This window comes from Ascoidea rubescens (genome assembly GCF_001661345.1).
Source record: "Ascoidea rubescens DSM 1968 unplaced genomic scaffold ASCRUscaffold_22, whole genome shotgun sequence".
NCBI classification, from domain to species: domain Eukaryota; kingdom Fungi; phylum Ascomycota; class Saccharomycetes; order Ascoideales; family Ascoideaceae; genus Ascoidea; species Ascoidea rubescens.
Genome location: NW_017962934.1, coordinates 151,175 through 173,503, shown reverse-complemented (window position 1 = coordinate 173,503; position 22,329 = coordinate 151,175).

Genomic DNA, 22,329 nt, shown 5'->3' with positions numbered 1-22,329 from the left:
ACAATTGCTTTCTAGTTCTTCGTCGTGCTATGCCATTCGCAGACAATTTGACGCAATACGTCAGTTACTTGTCAATTGGAGATCATTTGTGCTGCTGATGGATGGCAAAGAAAATTGATAACAAAAGCGAGGACAATGAAGTCGGAGCAAAATGTTGCTGATTTCGTGTAGAACAAGGCGGGGACATGCGCATTTGATTTAACCGATTCGATATTGATCAATCTGTGACCACTGTTGACCAGTGTCATAAAACTGGTATATAGGAAAGAAATGCCAGCCGCTCCGGTGAAGAAGCTAGGATGCGCTTTTAATGCCTCAATTCCTAAACGGTAGAAGCAAACCTGGTTCCCAGAAGCACCTCACTTTTGTGTTCAACGTGGCCACCACTTGACTAAAGAGAACATCCAGGCTTTCGCTAGACATAGGAGCTGGGTTGCTGCCAGCTTTTTCTTCACCAAATAGTGAAACGAAATTCTCTTTTACTAGTTAACCCTTAGCTGCCGTTACAGTAAGAATTCCAATCCCTTTGGAATTGCACCCGTTGCTGCTGGATTGATGGAGAGGTGTCTGTCCACTGCTACCAATGAAGAACGTAACATGATGGCAATTCCATCGGAAATCAAATGAAACGATATGATTAAAGATCAAATTGAATTTAGTGAGATAGGGGTTAATGAAGAACTCGCCCAATCGGATAATGACAAAAATTAGAATGCAAATAATCACTCGCCTCGACCGATAATACTGATCAAGTTTCTGTGCGAATACTGCTGCTAATTCAGACTTCCGCAAACTTGCAGCAACAAAGGCAGTTCATCAAGAAAATCATAGTCAGATTGCAAATGTATATAAATTGTTTACAACTGATTTATCGATTATCATGAAACAAAAGTCTCCTCTGATATTGTTTGCTGTTACACATATTGCCGCTACGACTGTTGAACAAAACAGTGCGAACCCAATCGGCAAAGTGGATTGTGAACAAGTGCTTCAGGCAACGCTTGCAAGCTGTCCGTGGCAATCCCCTAAGGTTCCTTCTGGCAAAAGACTTGCGGGCTGTCGTTCAGTGCTATCAATCTGAACTGCAGCAACTGCTGATGTTCAAACAGCCCCTCAAGTTGCTTCAAGAAGTCCTCATTTTAGTGGTACTGAACATACCAAAAGATTTAGCTAACTGATGGGGCTTAACAGTTGAATAGTGTTTCCTGCGGCTGTTCCGTCAAAGTCAATGGAGCTTCATCAGACCGATCTGACAACTGCCAGTGATTATGCGATAGTGTGGGGGAATTATGGCGAAAACTCCCTCCTCGAATTGGTTTTGCTGAGAAATATTTGATAAATGGGATCATTATCAAATCGAATTAGGAGGTCTAAAAATCGTCATTTTTTGTTCGACAAAGACCCAAATGGTTCTCAATCGTTTGCAATTGGAGCCACTGCAGTTGATCATCCTGTCTTCCGTTTCTCAAGCAACAAGCACCACTACATGATAAAATTACTGGTGGATGGTGTCAATCATGCCGGTCCATCAGATCTAAACGGTCAAGCGGTCAAATCTTAATTCAGTTGTATCTTCAGAATGATCCATCTTGGAGAGATTTTGCATTGTTTTCTTCGACTTGATGCGGCTCAACGTAACAATGGCATTTTTGAATCCATGATGACTTTTGTCAGAATATCAGTTCCCAATATTAAAATTGAATAGAATTGTGTTCCGGCTAAGCCCAAGAGCAATATCTTATACCAAACCCAATTGAAACTGATAGGCCTAGGCTCGATAGTGATGATGCATCAGTTCACCGTTCAACGTTGGGATTGTTGTATTTTGCTTGTAATTGCTTCCGGTATCATACTGCTTTTGCTTTGGTGTTTGTCGGTCGATATTGTGGCGCACCACCCAAAATCAATCAAGTTGAGCTTAGATTGTACGAAAGTATTAAAACTGAATGCGATTTACGGTTCATTACAATGTTACCTTATCAGTTCAGTTAGTTGAACACTTCGACAAGTACTTGGATGAAGCCATTGGTGAAGAAAATCAATTGTTGAATATATGTTATTCATAACTCAAATTCCAGTTATGTCAAACTGATGAAACAATCTCTAAAAGACCTTGGTGACTTTTGAAGAAGAGTTGATCTCATTAGTTGAAGCAGTCTACATAGCGCAATTGCTAGTGCAAGGCGTCACTCATAGTTTTACAAACATTGAATCCCCGTCATTCATTTTCATAACTGTTCTCCTTCTTAATTGCAATCAATCGCATTAATTACACAGAGTCAAAAATATTTCAATGAAGTAGATATTACGATGAAGGTTGTGAAAGCGCATATTTCTTTTGCAACCGTCGATCCCACAAGTAATGCCGCTTACATTCTTACTAAGAGGCTTAGGGCTTAAGTGATCAGAATTGTAAACAAATTCTTTTAATAACTCTATTGATAATTGATGAAACTAAGTTATTTACGACTTTTTCGTTCAATCTCATTGCGGTTACAAGTATTATTTGTTGTTAAATATGTTGTAGTTTAGCTAATTAAATTATTTCACTGACAGGGGTGCTGCTATTAATAGAACGGGTGCGATTGGATTGAATTACTTATTTTCTATTTATGTAGAACATTGGCAAAGTGTTCCTATAAAGTATATGCATTTCATTTTATTTGTTTATTCATTCATTTTAATATTTTTCCATTCATGATTAGCGATCGCTTCAATTTTCTATTTCGTATTTGAGGGATGATCACTGCTTCGAAAAAATCAGAGTTCACCCACCAACAATGAAGCAAACTAACGATCAGGCCAAGTAACGATGTTGACGCCCAATCCAAAGGAGCTCTGAAATTCTCATTTGCTTGAGTGTCGAAAGAACATTCCTAAAAAGACGCACAATCCAATACTTTAAAATTGCACATGTTCGTGATGTGAAGAACACTTACATGGATGGCCGTCGTGATGGATTGCAGCAACTTCTTTGGAGTCCTGACCAGATCTCTGAAAACATTGTTTGGAACTTAGACGTAGTAATTGCTCAGCAACGAAAACGGTGTTTGGTAGTATCTTTGAACTCTAAACGTACAAAGGACATACTGTTTGAAGTCCGGATACTGGGTTAACGACCCCTGTTTTCTTCCTCTACGCTATCTAAATATGGCCTTTCGGCATTTGACAGTGGAGTGCCACCGTGACGATCTATGTTGAAATGCAGTTATCCATAACGAGGACTGAGAGTTTCATGTGGGTTCCGTTTTTTTAAGCCCTTCTTTACATCTCCCCATTTTTATTCCGCGACCGGATGATGGCACATTGGCTACTTGGCGCATATCCTACTGTAGTACATTCATGGAAAAATACTAGTGCGTTTGTTCATCCTTGAGAATAAGATTGAGGTGTCAATGGCTAGTTTTCTTTAGTAAACAGCACTTGAAGACAGTCCGAGAAGGATCCAGACAGGAAACTGACACCATGCAACCATAAGCTGAGATCGGGAAGGTTTGCCACATTTCCACCCTCATTCCAAAAGAAGCTTTGATCAAATATTTCAAATGATGAAGATTCCACCTAAATTAACTGATTTTGTCGTTGCCCTTGTCGCCTCCATATGTCAATCACAATTGGTAAGCATTGTTAATACATGAAAATCTTGTGGACATCGTTGATAAATACTACCGAAAATAAAAGGCATGAAGCTCATTCTATGCACCATAGGAAAATCTTGAAGTGAGTTTCCAACGAAGATTTAACACCTTCAATTTCCATTAATGAATGCCGGCAGTGGTTCACTCATGATCGGCAAATCAACTCCTCTGGGGTCTATCATCATCTCTTCCGGGGTCTATCATCATCTCTTCTCGGCACTATTATCATTGCCGATAATGTATTCCGAGAAGATCGCAAGCACTGAAGGATTAGCTTCGTCACGCAATTCGGTGGTCAGACGGAAGAATGGACTTACTTTATCCGTCTGTAATTGTCACCGGGTGCTCTGAATCGATTGTTTATTTCAAGCAACGACCAAATTGAGTGGGCAGCAGGTCACTTTTTCATTCAACTTTGTTCTACTCTTGTCTACAAAAATATATCTTCTTGCAATTGCTATATCAGCCGTTCCTGCTCATGGAGAACATTGAATTTTAGCAGACTGAAACTATTCAATGTTTATAAAACAGAGTTTGTTTAAGACTTTTAGTTTTGATGATGACGGCAAACGCCAAATATCGAATTGTGACCATTCTCATTCCCATTAAATTTGGACTCAGAAAAGTCAATTAATGTGGGCTAATTGAGGTGCTGCATCCGATGTACCTCATTTGATTGAACATTTGCTGAGTGCAAAAATTGGCCACTACATCAAACTGGAGAGAAAGATATTAAACAAAACTTCCCGAATTGCCAACGAAAACGATATAGATCGAGAACCTCCAATATCAGAATTTTTTCCATCTATTGCGGAAGGGACAAGGAAACCATTGCTTCCAACCCAACGTCTAACATTTTGTTCCAAATTGATGGTTCTATGGAAGTTATGAATTGTGGGTTGTTTTTCAGCGCCGAACCACCTGATAAGTGAAGATGGTTTCTGATAAGTTTTAAAGTGTGGTCCGCCGGGATAAATTATTTTGCTCAACAACAGCGTCGCTTCCTTGCATTCCTCAAATTCAAATTCCTTTTGTTTGCCACATCAGAGCACTTGGTGCCCCACGTCGCTAAGCTGCATCTGCCTCATTGATGAGATATCGTGACTGAAGAAATTACAAATGAAATAGTTTACATCTTTCTTCACTTTTTTTTAACTGAAATAAGGATCCCTCCATCTAACATTCTTGCAACATTGTTTTCCTTCATGAATTCTGCTACTGAATCACTTCAAACAGTTTTGCCGTGTGATGATCCGAGTCATGGATGACAAGCATATTATTTCCGCCAACCAAAAGATGAAATCAAGGTGGCCTTTCCTTGTTAGAACTCCATCAGCAAAGAAGGATGAGAAATGTTTCAGCTGCAATGGCATTTGCTCAGTATGAACCATTTTTATTTTGAAGGACAAAACAATGCTTGATATAAGAACTTCGAAAGGATGATATTTGTTTTGATAACATTTCAGATGCGGGCTTTAAGAAGCGCCAGTGATATAAAAATTCATTGCTGTAATCCAAAACTCCTTTCCAATATATATGATGCATCGCCCCACTACTCTCTCCTCAAACCAATGATGGCTGCAAAGGTGAGTAGAATCATTTTAATCAGCTTCCAGCGGCTTCTCAAAAACAGACATCAATCATGTAAGCATCACGAAAGCTTCACCAAGCACTGGCCAGCCTTCTCAGATTATCATTGACCGATAGAATCACCTGAATACGCCGCTGACCGCGCATGCATCAATTCAAATTGACCATCATTCATAGTTGTAGTAGTGTCTTTCTTGCATTATTTGTTGCGTTGAGCACGAGACAAACTGCTGTCACAAGCGGAATCCAATTAGGTTAACCAATAATTTCGAGGCTAATTCAAGTCCTTCTATCTTGAGTGTTTGCTAGAAAGATGCTCTTTGCCCTCCTGCCGACGAATTGAATCATTAAGTGTGCTGCTAATTTCGGCCAGGGAAAAGCAGGGTTTTTTTTGTGAGCCACATCAGTGGCAACCCAGTCAATTGTAACGACATAAAACTGAGTCAGCCAGTGTGCACGCTTGTAAAAGCTTTAATACTTCAGTTACAGTATCAGTAATGCGGATTATACAACCTTTTTCCCAATTCAAATATATCCCTGAGTGTCCTAGAGAGCCCATGCCATATCAGTCGACAAATCGTTTTGTCTCTTTGCTAAGTATCTGAGGAGTTACAAATAATACGCCCCGTTGTCAGGCCAATATCATGTTGTTAGACAGTTTTCTGTAAGAGGCACGTTGACTAATTTGAGCGAAAGAAGAACAATATCGATGGATATCCTATATTGATGCTTTTTCGGGGTTTTTGTCTAATCGATCTAGTGGAGCATTTCCGCAGAGATATGCTTTACTTTTCTTTTGTTATTTCGTCCATTTACTTGTGAGGGTTGCTTGATCTCTGCATAACATCAGGATCTTCATGTGTAATATGAGTTGTCTCGGTTGCAAACCAAATTGGTATTGTTGTGATTTTAACCTCTTATACTGATGAATTATTTGTAAGAATTTAAACTACTTGGTGATTAGCTTACGATATGTCAGATTGTTCGTCTTTGAAATGTAGAGCAACAATAATGACGAAAATTAGTAGATGGGTTTTTCATGCTGATTTGATAATATCACATTCCCCATTGAAACCCTGAAACAGCAATTCAGAAAGCAGCCAAAACGCAAAAATTGAATAAACCAAACCCACAGATATCATAAGTAGATTTTCAATTCCAATGAAAACCCCAACACTGAAGCCCTATTGTTAAAGGATGAATCAACCTCTCTTCAGTGTCACGGCTATTCCACTCGTTCAGAAAACGTCTTTTAACTTCGCTATGTGAGATCTGATAGCAGGCCGTGGCTCAAAAATCGCATGCCGCAGCTTATCTGGTCAGCCGGTTTTCCTTTCAATAGTATCACCGCTGCTCTCCATTCTGCGATAACACAACCAAAAGTGCTGTCTATAGCAGTCTAGAACTATTCACATAGCTGTTTCAGCGCAAAGCTCCGGCTAAGTGCCATGAGAAATTTCGCTGCGGAAGCGAGGTTCCAATAGGCGGCCTAGCTGCATCAATAGATTCGGTACTTCATTTACATTTATGTGAGATAAAGCAGCGTGTTATCAAATTGATCTTAATATCGATTTTCTAAGCTCCAATGTATAGCTTTAATATTGCTATCTCTGGCTGATGAAATGTGGGGAAAGAGAAAGACCTGGTTTGTCCTTCTCATCGAGTGAATCGGGTATTGAAGTGGCTTTCATCTGGTGCAGTATTGAACCGCGCATCTATATTCCTAATCGTTCATTATCGGGTCAGAAAGCAACGATAGTTATCAAAACAAGAGCATTCTGCATGATGATCGCAGAAGGCCACGGTGAAAGTTACGTTTGACTACAATTCAATCTGATCATTTTAGAGGAATCACTGCGCTGTCATTTGAGAACATATTTAGCATATGCGGGAGGGCGGTCAGCCATTTGTTAACTTTGAACTGCTTATGGAAAGATTCCTCTGGAAGAGGATAATTTTATAAACAACAGACACATTTATAGTCAGAACCCAAAAAGATCCGCCAATCAAATAAATTTAAAAATATTGTTGAAGAAATTCATGAAAGCATTTGCTCGCTGTTACCCTGACAAATATGTTACAATACTCTTGGCAGCTCAATTCTCATTGAGACTTTTGTTGAAGTTTGCTATGTCAAATTATAGTTTTGGGAAACACTATTATTAATGATAGTAATTTTTGATTAACTATTGTGGAGAATAATTTAATAGTAGCATATCGCTATGAGCCGAAAAATTTTTTTTTCATCATTTCTCTCCTCAAACGACTGACAAAAAATATTGCATATGGTTCTTTAGCAATTACTAATCATGGACAAGCAAGTGGAGGAGGAGCACCGCCCATACCCGCGGTAACAGTTTTTGCAACTTTTGCTTCACCTGATGAGGCATCTCCCAAATCGAAGACAAACAAACCCTCAGTACTGGGTGGGTGATAGCAACATACTCGGAGGTTATTGATGAATTGTTACTGCGGGAACTTGATAACTGCGGCTGCCCAAACGAAGGTATCAGCGATCATTGAAGTAGGTTAATCCTTCGATGTGGTCACAATGATGGTATTGGTGAAACAGCTGCTGAATATCAATAAAGTCAATACTTCATCTATTTCAACGATGCAGCGCAAATTCGTCATCTCAAACTTTTATTTTGCGCAATTATCTGTTTATTTCGTGCGGCATCAACTTCCTTGGATCTCTCATTTTGCAAATAATTAATCCATTATATCGCTTCTCTTCGTGATAATGAGGATGTATCACAAGTTTTCCAAAAGTCAAAAGATACTTCTTTTTTTGTTTACACCATAATCAATTACCATCCGCAGTATTCACCTGTTGCTTGTCAAATTTCTCCCTTCCGATTAAAGGTTGACCAGGATAATGAAGTTGGTAGTTGAACACCCTGGAACTGTATTTTAATACTTGAACCACAATTTATGTCCAACAGTTGGAGTCAATTCAGTCTCTTTCTTGAATTGAGGGACTTCGTAGTTTGACGGCTATGCCAACCGATGCCGATTTTTTGGGTCACGTGAATTAACAGTCAATCGCATTAAAATCTAGTTGGGCGTATTTCCCATGATCCAACGACATATTAAGGGTTTAGTCAGCAGACTATTTAAGTTGTGTGTTCTCATTTTATTTGACTTTGAATCCGTTTGAGCTTTTAGATTAGTCTGATTTGAGTTATAGAGCAATTCTATTTTTCTTCTTTCCAGAAGTGACTTTGAAAAAAAATTTTATTTTTTTAGTCAGCGCGCAATTGCGGCTTTCATCGGGTGTGAGCATTTAATTGAACTCACCAGACCCGAAACCTTCGTCATAGCGGTGGTTCGGCTTAAAATGACAATATATTTCCATGAATGACAGATTGATGAAGCAAAAACCTATATTAATTCATTACAGTAAAAATTCATAAAGAGGAGAAAAACTTGGAAGAAATCCAACCCCGTTAGTACCAATGTAGAATAACATACACATTGTGACGTAACCAGAACAGCAACGGACAATGAGAACCACAGCAAACACCTGAGAAGATCACAACGGCAGTGTCAATCAGCAAGCTGTCCTCTGCAGCTTAGCCAATCAATTTGGGCATAATTGAGATGGCGAAACAGCCGTTTGGGCTGGCCGACCGCTAACCAAGTATCAGCGCCAAAGAACGTCTCTAAGGTGTTCTTTAATGAAGAGGAGCTGTGTGTTCAAATCTATCAACTGCCCGTCAAATAGAACAATTTGGCGTTAATGAATCAGCGGTGCCAATTGACAGTATTTTGCGCTGTGTTGGGTTCTGCGATTTCGTTCTTCAAAAAACCAATGACCGGCTGTTTATTTTTTTGGTGCACAGCAATGATACCAGAGGATCAACCAGTTCACTTGTTGTCTTGCTCTCAATCAGCACTTCCGCTGAAAATGAGTGCAGCCAACTTCCATTGTCGGCATTTTCAACTTAGTATCTGAATTGATTGCCGATACTATCTAAGGTGATGGAGATGAAAAAAAGGCCAATACGAATATAGACGGAGTGCGGCGTAATGGTTATATACATGAAAAAAGCCATCAACAGAACAGTAAAAGTCAATACTTTAAGGCAATATCATGGGTTAAAGTTGGTTGCTCAAAGTTGACCAGTTTATTTGCTAGTTAGAAACAAACCGCAAACTTAACAATTATCCCATATATTCAGACTGAGGTAACGCGCAAAGTTTCTACTGTCAAAAATTTTAAATTTTGTACTGCCATTAGGCAATTAAAAGCTGGTGTATTAAGCGCCTTAGAAAACATCTCTCCAACTGCCGATTGCCCATCACCCCTTTGAACAATGAAATCTCCATCTAAAATATATTATATGAACTATTTTCTTTTTGAATGATGTCAGCCGCTACTGTTACTTCTGGAGCCATTAAGAAAATGACTGAGGAATTGAAAGAGCTTCGATTATTATTCTCCTGCAGCATTTTGACCAGTATATCAATTGGCAGGAACTAAGAACCCGGCATCTCACCGCTTCAATAAGACAAATGTACTCATCATTTCAACTCACCGAAAGATAACTGGCATGCTTTAATCCGCCCATTCCAACTTATTCATCATATATAACTATAATATTGCTACCAACTATTTTAAGGTCACTGATATTTCTCCCTCGATTACTGTGCAAGAGAAGTACATTCTCGGCGGAAGTTAAAAGAGAGTAAGAATGATTTGAAAGGTTACTGTGTAAGAAATCAAGGACTTGTCAAGCTGAAACGCAACAAATCAGTAATTATTTACTGTCTTAAGTGCTCACTATCAAAAAGGAAAAATCAGTTCATATTGATTTAGGCTGAAACAAAAATGAAGAGCCAGCAATTAATATACGTGGTGATGCCTCTTCGGCATGTATATGAAATCAATCTGAATCAATGAGCACGGTCCATTTGTTGCTGTTGCTGGTGATGGCTGAAAATAAAAGGAATGAATTTTAAGTAATTTTGCGGTTGGGGAGTTCCAACAGTTTGTTGAAACGTCAATCAATTCAATTGTCTATGAGTAGACATCCGCGCTAAATTGACCGAAAACTATCTTGCAAATAATCCTCGATAAAGCACTAATGAGACTAGATTAAATTGAAAAAAGAAGAAAAAGGTATCGCTGGGCAGTTTTTAAGGTATCGGATGTCCTTTTAAAAAACGACAAGCAATTCACCCCGCGTCGCAGAAACACACCTAAGAGAGGCTGTTGGAATCAGCCCATGTATTTGGTGAGATGCCTGCCGGCACCTTTTTCTTAAAGTAACACCTTTTCTTATTAGGTCAATCTAGTTGATCACGTTTCAAATTCCGCAAAAGATATTTTGTGTTGTCCAAGCGCTTTCAAAGACCGAGTGCTAAACATCACCCCCAAAGATGAGCCCACGGGGGAGTGCAGATTATCTCACTCGGAAGCATGACCTTTTGATCAAACTAGCTTCGCGGCGCCAATGATCAGTGTCTTGATTCTGGTGGATTTTTCGTTGCAGTATCAAGGATCATCTACCTCTTCAAACAATAAGATACGAATAATCGATATTCTATTCGCGTGAAGAGGTTTGTCTGGCTGATTGATATTTGCCGTCTCGGATGATCGCGGAGACTCATTTGTCTCAACGTCTGCCGATGGTACAACCGGAGACAGCGTACGAACATCAAAGTAAACCAGAATAATTGAAAGTCTTATTAAATTAAATTCAAATGAAACATAAATACAACTGTTTGACAACCGTGATCTCATCATCCTCACATGTCTAAATGTTCAAGTAGTACGTTTATATGGTGCGAATGGCTGAGGATTCTATAGTTAATATGCTCATTCAACTGTACCAATATCTTGTGGCGGCATCAAGAAACTATGGAGCAGTTCATACTATAGGTAAGTAACCAATAGAGGGTATCAATCAGAACCCCATTAATGAATATTAAAATGTTTAAAAACGTAAAATATATATTAAGAGCCAGTTCCGCAAACCAGCTTAGTTCTCGCATCAGGAATGATACTGCTAGCATCGGATTTTGCGTAACCAATCCGGCATTGGATTACCTTCGAGTATAATCAAATCACATTGAATTGTTTAATAATTTAAAGAATCTGATGCGTGGAAGGATACCAGGATAGCAAAGCAGCTATTGCCACTCTTATTGGGCGTCGGAAAATTTGCAACAGAGTTGACAAGACCAAACGCAGAAACTGTGCTGCGATGGCCACCTCAGCTTGCTCTAATTTTCTTGATTTTAGAAATTAAGGAAGCGACTGATGCCTGATTCATAAAGTGCCATGTAATGTCTTTTGACTCATTAAAGCTTTCTATAGACCGACCAATTGTCGATCCCCAAAGTTGCCAGCCGAATTGTTGTCACCGTACCCACAAACTAAACGAAAACAAGGTATTCTAGTGAACAGATAAAAAATCAGAGTTTTAACTTCATCAAGATTCTTCATCCAACTTCAGGTGGATCCTTCATTCTGCACCAAAGTCTTAACTTGGTATCCACGCAGCAGCATCAAGATTGTGCAGTGAATGTTTTCAGCAGTAGGAAACGAACTAACATGTAATCGGTTGGTTGACAACTCGTTGGCAACTCAATCAAGCAAATTGGTTTTAAATAGCACTTCAATACGGTTACCTCGGCTTCAAATGAACTAAATTCAAGACTCCTCAATCTTAAGCGTTTCAATAATCTGTCTCCCGCAACCAATTTTTGACACATCAATACCATTTCAATGCTGATTAAGGTGCTGACGAAGAAATCAAGCAGGAGTTACTGCAATATCGTTTTCTGAAAGCAGTCAACCAAGATCTGCCTTGGCCACTATTTCCGGTCTGTTGATGCTCAGGATATACCAATTCCATCTAGATATAATCTTTACATTCATTGCTAAATTCTTTTTGAAAGAAAAAACGCCCCAAGTGCCGCTGCCATTTTTTAAACCCCACTCGTCGGGGATCATTAACATCTTCTCCGAGTAACAAACAAAATATCAGTTAATACCAAGAATTGATGTATTTCTCTTGCAATATCTTATAAAAATTTACAGAATCATAGAAACATGAGATTGTTGTGTTATACTTCCTTATAAGCAATTCTCGGACTTTCTTCTCCACACCATAAGCTGTACGACTAACTCGAACTGAAAATGGAACTAATGATTGAATGAGGGCAAGTGCCGACTTTCAAAATAGTTTTCAGTTCGTCACAGAAGATTGAAGGACTGACCAACCCATGGCTATTGCGAGAGGTGAACACTCCGTATCCCCTTGCAGTCTGGCTGAAACGCCCAAACAGAACTGACAGAGGCATCAGCTAAGTTGCTTTTGATCGTCCACTCTGCAATGTCTCAAATACAAGCATATTGGGCAATTTTTACAGTGGAGGAAATCTGCTTTATTAATTGATTAATCCAATGACTGAAAAATGCAGATCACCATGCTTGGCACCGATTGAATTTACGTTGCAGACCTGAAATACCAATTCTCTCTTCTTCAAGTGATCATGAACTTTCTCACTAATAATATGTCTGCGGCGTTACGTTCAGAATGGTCGGTTCGAACACATAGCCGTCTTTTTTGTGCCCTGGCAGGTAGTGATCTCATGTTATTGTTTTCAATCAATCGGTGTGATAAGAATGATGGACAAACTGCAAGTCAAACCTATGAGCCTGTGTGATAGTTTGAAGATCCATAAATAATAACCGATGATTGAGCAAAGTAGAGTCGTTCGACCACCAATTAACCAGTGTTGGTACAACAATCGGCGCAACGACAACATATTCTGAGTATTTATCAACAACGGAAATACAAAATGGACTCTCACTAACGGCTCCAAATTTTCTTGGCTCAACATCATCAAATTGAAAAAGATTACGAATAAACCCGACATGTGTTCCGAGGAAGAATTATCAATCTTTTGTGTTTGCGCTTGCGAAATAAGTTGCATTTAGATCAATCACAAGCCGAAATGAGGTGGATCTTCCTTCCATGGCTAGCAAATCGTTTTCCGCTACGATGTAGCTGTTGCCGCAATTTTCAAGGATTTAACTCAACCGCAGAGGACACAACCAACCATTCAAAGAATGTTGAAACGGCACTTTTAAAGGCCAAAATCCCATTTTGAAAACTCAATCGTCGTTAAAAGAAGACAAACAAATGATATTCCATGGTGAAGAAGATATCATGAGATATTGATTACAAACAAAATAATCACATTTGCTGAAAATCTGCATCATAGAATAATCACTGATGTAGCTTTTGGACTTTCACAAAGGTGTTTCCAATTTCAGTGTTCTATCCTGACTGAGAATTCTTGTTGCATAAGTAACTTGCATCACCTCAAATAAGATCAGGAAAAGCAGAATCTGTATCACGCTCCTTGCAGCCCAAAATCGGCGCGGCAGCTACTTTCATCGCCAAAGGAAACGGCAAAGTATCACATTTTGGACGACCCTCAGATGCTGCAACTACCGTAGCATAGGCTGTGGCTCTGGTGCACCCCGGCCGGCGGAAGTCACCGGAGGAACGTGGCCCGTATTCCATTCTGCGTCAACCATAAATGTTGAAGCACTTTCGTTTTAACCCCTAACAGGATAATTTAGAATCAGAGGCCGATCATGATGAACCCGCAAAACCGGCTTATGAGTTGGCACATAAGTCAGTAGACAAAACTTTATCTCCAATTACATTTGTATTTAAAAGAGGTAAATTGAATCAGACCCAACAGACCGTGGGTGTTCTGCAAGTCAGAAGCGGCATTGACAATTCCCTCAACTTGTTCACGACTCAGACAATAAACTATTGCAATAGAAGTTCTTCTGAAACATTTTGAAGGCTTTCCATGGGTAATTTGTAGTTCCACACCCCTGGAATCATTGGATTGCTCCTATCAGCAGCGAGTTCGAACTAAATGACAAAACAAAAATTCCCTATGATACTTAATATATTTGAGTGGATCCACCTGTTGTACAGCAGCTTATTCATTTCAGTGTCAGTTATTAGTTTTTGTACCTAGCCCGACGGATCTCAAATCAGTTGTACCATGAACTAGTGCAAATCCAGCTCATCAGCAAAGCAAACATCGGCTTCGATATACGATGATATCTGTGGAAGGAACTGAGTAGCTGTGAATTTCAAAGGAAATGCCCAAACGAAAGAAACTGCACCACTCAATAGATTCCCTTATTTCTGACAGCCAATTCCAGATACAAGCATGTCCGCTAACTGAGATTCACCGCAGCAAGCTTCTGACCAATGGCGGGCGTCCAATAATAGACGTCAGTCAACAGCAGACTACTGACACCCTAGTCAATGACGAAGTGGAATCAACAGAAAGAAAATCTCACCACCTTATCGATGTCTTCTCATCATCAGCCAGAGCTACAGCATGTCTTTGTCAACTTACTACGTATTTATAGTTGGTGGATGAGATTTGAAACACACCAGCACCTGTAGTCCCAATTATATTTCAAAGGTGCTATATCTGGTTTTTCTGTATGCTCCATCAACGCCGGGCGACTTTCAGAAAGCAAAATGGTTTGAGTGACTTTCAATTTCTTAAACAATATTGGCCAATCTATATTCTTGAAGTGTGTCTAATTCAAATTGCGGCCTCTATACAGCCAAGAAAGGAATCAATTGATAGAGTCACTTCAATATCTTTGAGGGACGTGAATTCTGCGTCGTCGGAAAGAACTATTAAATTTATTTACATTGTACCGGCGCCCAACAACTGAATACTACCTTGTCAAATGAAGAGAAAATCATGGGGAGAAAGCGGTGTTTAGGCAAGATCTCAATCAGCCGGCGACATTCTTCCAAACCTTTTTCTTGCAGCGGACACAGTGATCTCCACGGACAATCAACAAACCACTAAGCGCGAGTATCATCCATCCTCTAATAGTCCGATTGGCAGGCGACGCGTCTGACTTGGTTAAAATGAAATTTTTAATAAACTACAAAAGGAGAGTGCGGCGGCCCCGCATATCAACGGCAGTTAGGATTTTGTACTTTCCATTGAGGAATTAGAAGACCACTTCCGTTTGGTGGCTTTGTCTACCAATATCTAGTTACTACTTGATTGGTTCCTGCGATTCTCCTCATATCATATTGAACTCAACAGTGAGCATCTCCTTCTGCGGCTTAGACGTTGGGCGTTGAACAAAATACAGTTGAGTACAACTGGGTGTTCTTGAAAAGACCTGCTGCTCCGTACTGAATTTAACTTTCATTCAGCTCATTTTCCAGTTTTGTATTATTCTTTAATTTCATTTTGGAAACAGTTCCCGTTCCATATGTACAATTTTCTTGCTTGCATTATGGCCAGTGTAAGGAGTGTCGAGATTTCTACATTTTAGAAGACCACCCATTGAGGGGACTCCAACCGCAAATGCAGGAGCTGCGTTCACGAGACTAATCTGTCCAATTTAGAAGGAAAGAGATAGTCAACCAATCTGAAAGGGCAAGAGAGCACAGCGCCCGTGATTTGAGCTCGAAACAACCTGCATCCGTGCTACTGATGTCATCAAGAACAAATGCAGTCAGATCAGCGGTAACTCCCAACGTCGTGTGGCGTTCCAGCATTGTATGCAAGAGATTAGATAATGATTAGATCATCTTGAATTCTGCATTGATTGAATTTGTTCTAAACAGTAATTGAAATTCACCAGAGCGGACGGCACGATATATGGCCCGACTCCAATTCCAGATGACTTGTTTGCAGATATGAACATCTTCAATCTGTAATGAAGAACAAAAAAATTATTGACATTCGATCAGTGGTGTCTTCCAAGTGGTATTCCACACAGTTGAGAAAACGGATTTTGATCAGACCGCAAAATAATAGCCGTTTTCGGATAGATTTTCGCTGTCTGGCAAGGGTCATTAATCAATGTGGCAAATCCGAGCATGAGTGTGTGGCTGTTAGCCCTTTGCAGTTAATTTTTTCAAATGACGTTTTATTTAATTCGCACAATGGCCAACCGCTATTCGTTCTATTCCAATCCAGCCAGCAGCCACATAGCTTTAGTATCCATTCTCAAGAGTGAAAGTTGGCAGCTCATATTAGCAGCAGCAGCAATGGTCTGCTTTACCTTGTCATAATGAGGAAGATACTGAGCATCGGAGGCCCCTCCTCCCGAACAGTTATTGCTAAATTCAGTTGCTCTCCCTTTTCCCAACACTGATATTCATTTCAAACACCCGGCCATGGTATGGACTTTAGTTGCGGTATTAGGGACAGTATAGAAATATATAATAGAAAAAAACAATAAGAGACAGAACAACCCAGAATCGATTGGCAGGGGTCCTTAAAGACATTTGCGCTTAATCACAAATCGTGGGGCGAGCCCCCAATTGATAGACTCCAAAATGCATAATATAAGCTTGTGGCTGCGTATAAAAGCCCCGTTTAGCTTTTTATGATGACTTCGGACGATACGGTCAATATAGTGGGATATTGTGGAAATGCTGCAAACGATTGATCGCCGTGGCCAAGTGGATCTCAGGTGAGAATGAAATACTTTGTCTCCGGAGATCTGCTCACGAGCGCTGTAAATTAAAATCGAATCCCAATCGTCGAATTCCAACAGGAAACATCTTGCGCTGAAGAAAAATAGTGTCCTTGAGATACTGCAAGTGTTTTGGATTCTAGATCATTCGATATGCCTTATCGATTTGAGCCATCATGAGTCCTATTATTTTGCGCCTCAATTCCGTCTCGGCTCGGTTCGATAGTATTACTGATGCTCAGCTCACAAAATCACATTTTTTTGATCCCTTGTTCAAGGTACAATCATGGACTTCTGGATAGAAGCACTTGCAAGCAATACTGGAATTTTATGTAAATGAAGAAAAAAACAAAGTAAAATTAAAGTTAAGTATTATTTGTGTTCAACGTAATCATTCCGCAAATCAATAGCTAAACCACTAATTCAATCAAATTGTGTCTTTCGTGGAAACAATTGAGCAGTGACACCTAAGCAGCTGAATTGTATTAAAGTAGAATAATTAGGATGAAATGAACCAAACAATAAGAATGGAATTATTCGAGGAACAACAAAGAATCACTGCCACAACCATGAAATGTTGAATCATTAAAGGAGTACATTGAGAATTTTAAGAGGAGGTCAAAAATGGGATTTAATCTGCCTAACAACAGTACGTATTTCAGGGTCTACTATTTCTAGCGTAAAAACACATTGGCGATCGCTTTTAATAAATGATACGTGATATACCTTTTCTTTTTGTTTCACTCATTAGTACGAAGCCATGCTAAGACATTAGTGGAGTTTTTATGACAGTCGACGATTGCATTTTCAACAATTCAACCAAACAAATTGAAGATCAGTAGTAAAGCAAAGCCTCTTTCGATGCTTTTGTGAGGAAAAACTGCTCAGCTAATGAAATGTCCATTGTCAATACGGACTGTTTGCTTTGAGTTCAAGTAGCTGGCTTCTGTCTAATGAGGGACATACATCCCCCAACTCCTTTTTGATAACCACTATTTGCACCCCACACACAGTAAGTTACTTTAACTGACTAGGCTGATGAGCACCCTTGTAATGAGTAGTTGATTGATCAAAGTTCAAATACCCTTGCAATAATGAGCACATCTTGCATTGCTTCTGCATGGTGTACCAGGATATCCACTTATTGACTACCAGTAAAACCAACTTCATACATTAATCATTTTGCGTCAAAAGGCAGCTTTTCAACAATTGGTGTGCAAGGTAGTGACTTATCATAGTGTAACCAAAAGTCATATCTTTGAAATAGCACTTTGAATTGGTTAATCATCATTGGTGTAGCCGTCAAAAGAGAGACATCAATAATTTTCGGTTGAACAATCGGTGTTCATTAGGTCATCGTCAATTCCGATATACTTTCGTTGCTAAGTACGACATCAAACGTGGAAATGCACCCACACATGATATGAAATTTATTATTATGAACAAAGAACACAGTTAGCGATTGCCCGGCTTGGCTGTTGAATGACATGATCAGGCAGCCATAGGATCATCTATCTACAAATCGAGGCTGCTCCGCTGTTGCTCAGTCGGTGATAATGCATATCAGGTTCCCCAGCCCATTTGTGAAACCAAAACGGTTGGACGCCCTATAACTTTATTTTAACTAACAAGGACCCAATTTTTTCAGTGGGTACCAAAATTTTTGATGAATCCAATTGTGCAAAAGATACATATCATCAACTTATGAAAAACAATGTATCATGTAAAGCATTTCGAAGATCTCTCTTTCAAAATCAATTTGTCAAATCCATTGGATATTCGTCGAACATCCTTGATGCTGCAACACCATGTAAGACGCTAACATTATCTGAACTCATCACAGGACTAAATTACTTTGGTATCTTCTTTCCCTTTAAATGGAAAGAAAGTTTGAGCAACAACTCTGGCTATTGCATAACAAGCAACTATTGCAGACCTGAATGAAAACATACAATGACAATCAAGATTTGCTGCTCCAGAGACAAGATCAAGCAATCGATTACTATCGGACTCCAGCATTGCCGAGCATCTAAACAGCAAGGATCATTACGATTTGGGGCGGCGGCAATTGGATTATTTGTTTTCGCGGCATTAGTTCAGCGCCCAAATAGACGACAAACATCAGTTTCGTTTCGTGTCTTGTAAATCACTTGCTAACCAGTTCTCTACTTTTCCAAAGTTATCTTCATGAAGCTGAGAAACTTTGTTCGATTCAACAAATTGGTCAATAATATGATAGGCACCAGAGCCCACATTCGGAGCTTCATTCGTATGATGATGGTTGATATTCAGTTCTTTCATTCAACTCATTGTCAGTGACAGCATGTGCCAGTGCATCATCTTAGCCGACACTAATTTATTCGGCATTCCCATTGATGTTCTTTTTTCATATATCGCTTAAAACATTTCCCGCTGTGTTACATTTCGGAGTTGATGCGGTGCACCGCTTTTACCTATTGCACCTACTGCAGTAGATGTAACTTGAACGTCCAATCTAATTGGCGGATTACCAGCAGCAAATTAAGATTTTTAAACTGAAGTTTCGACTCATCATGCCAGCAATAGAATCTAACAACGACACATCGCTTACGAAGCTGAATGATCAGAAGAACTTGCTACTCATGTCGTAGCCAGCAAGGAGCCCAGAGCACACTTGCGTCACCTGACTTGGTTGGCCTGATTTCTGTGAATGTTGTGGATGAATTAACGGATTCCAAATTTTTCACCATGGTCGCGGTTCTCCTTAATTATCAACCCATTGAAAAGGAGAAGCCAAACGAGCAACGTTATTAGTGAGAATCAAACTCACTCAAAGGAGAGCACACCCCACATCATCTTTCCTCAAGGAAACAGCGTCTTTTGGCTCAAATAACATAAAGATGGGCATACTGTTGATTGTTCTTTGTCAACATTTGGCAACGCCATCCTATTCAGACTCGTAAAGAACGAATACTTCCACTCTGATTGCTTCAGTATGAGAGAAATCATTGACTTCCTTGGATGCGAACCCGATCAAAATTTGAGACTATAATCCGTTTTATCCACAAATCGCTTGGTACAACCATTATATTACTCAATCAGGTGGCACCTAACTAATGGGTTGCAAATGAATCACCCACACCTTATTTTTACTATTGGCCAACAATGGTGAAACATAACTAGTCTTATCAACAGTGAACCTGTAGCGGCCCAAGACCATCAAACAAAGGCTGAACAAAAGCCGCGTTGGCCTGGCTGGTAGAGGACTTATTCGGGGTTTTGGTTTCATTTCTATTCTCGCACGAAGATCATTTTGACCAGCAAGCAGCGAAAGTCGAATTAATTTTGGATATATCATTTGCAACAACTTCGTCTGAACCACGTACAGAGTGAAGCCCCGTTGATGTAATTTCCGCAACAGCAGCTGGGGAAAACATATTCGTGAATGATTCCAAAGCTGTCCGAGCCGCCAATCACAATTTTAATAGACTCAATTATTTCTGATTGCGAGCCCGCCTCATTATCTTGGAGCAACTGAAACTGTGACCAATTTTGCGTTACGCATAGCAGCACGATCCATTTCTAATTTAGCGACATCACATCGTTCGCAGCACCAACTTCTCTGAGTTCAAGGAAAGCGACACCAAGACTGGTATTCTGATCTGATTGACTAGTCTAGTCGCTGAATCAATCGGCAAAAGAACATATTTGATAGGAAGCGCCTAAATCCGCGCATACTCTTTGGATTCGTACCAAAGCGTGATGAGCGGCCTAGAAATTCAATGTATTCTCAATGGAGCAGGTTAATGAGTTGTACAAATTGATTTATGAAATAATATTTTTCTCCACTATCCAAAGGATAATTAGCTACTCATTGTGGCAGCTGCTTCGACACCAATGATACGGTCGACCCACTCCAAGGTTAGTATTCCATGAAGGTCATTCAACCGATTGCATTGCACCCCTTGCAGTACAGCAGGAGCATATCCGCCAGTAATAATGGTAGCGCTCATAGATTCCGACTCAATCTTAACCTTGTCTGAAATAACATCTTCCCCAATACTAGCAAAATAATCCATGGAGCTTTAAACTAAGGTCCCAACCTCTCCACCTCTCTGATTAGATGTCCAAACCCAAAATTTGATTTCAACGACTTCAAATCAGCTTTTCCAATTCTTACCACCGACAATTCTCAATTTGGCCTTTTTGCCTTTGTAGGCAATCTAAGATATCAAATCAAAGTCAAGATCTATCAAACAAACAGGAAAAAAAAAGAGATCGGCAGCCCTTTTTGCAAAGAAGGGGGTTAGATTGCGGAGCGTCAGTGGAGCAGAGCGGCTTGAAATACCGAGCGCCAAATGCGGAAAACGCAATTACTTAATTAGCTCTATCTGGTTTATATTTGAAACCCTATAATCCAAAATAGTTCAATATTTAATTGTTCAACCTGATTTAATAGATAATTCGTTTGAAGGCGGTTTGTAGAATAGATTTATTTTATCTACCTTTTGAGAATCCTAAAAACAACTCAGCGAGAATTGAAGTTAGATTTTTGAAAATATCACAATTAAATGGATAGTTGAAACAAAGAATCTATCTAGAGTGTAAACAGTAGAATAAGTATACCATCAGAAGCCATCCCAAAATGCGACTAATTAAATCCAACGAACAGATTCATTAATGCTATCCTAAAACAATATTAATGGACATGTTAAACAGAACCAAAAATATCTTTAAGTAAAAAAGGTCAAAAGTAAATGAAGTAATAGAGTATCTTCCACTAATCGTGGTAAACTAAGGAATGTACAGATCTTAAAATGATAATAAATATATCATTGCTTTAGTTTTTAAAATACAACGGTGGCATGAGTTGTTGTTGAAGCTAACATGGAAAATGACATGAACGAGATGAACTGCAAAGTGATAGGCTGCAAACCAACTGATTTTGGTTCTTTCACAGTTGTTCACCAATTCCAATTTCGTTTGTCGTATGGCAAAAATAAGTTGAAAAAATTCGATTATTTAAGAATAGTTTGAATTGTTGTCGTTTCAACCGTCTCCGTAGGAGAGTCCGCCAATTGACTTTTCTATTAAAGAAAATAAGCATTATTTCCTTATTGCAAAATGTTCACTAATAAAATCTAGACTAGTGCAAATAGGGTTGAATCGAAGGTGAGTATATCAATCAGCAATAATGTCGAAAAAAAAGAATCACATCCATATATATTAGTGCAGACGATTGGTGATTTCCATTTGTTAAATGTTCCTTGAAAATATAACCCAGTTATCATTCATTGAGTCAAGCAAACTGGTTCGACTTCAGTTGATGACAACTCAGAAACGAATTACCTTTCGAAGACCATTGACCTCAACGTAGCGGCTTTGATGGTCACATCATTTCTTTGACTAATCCGTGTGATTTCATCACTTTCCCAACCAGTGTCACTAACAGAAGCTATTTGTAGTGATGTTTTCACATCATATTATTTAATTTCTGCGATGACCCAAAAGCACCATCATAATCATGCTTTGATGCAGTAACTAAATGTTTATCTTGAACTGATGCTGCAAACGACATTTCATAACCAGCAGAAGTAGCCATGGACAGCA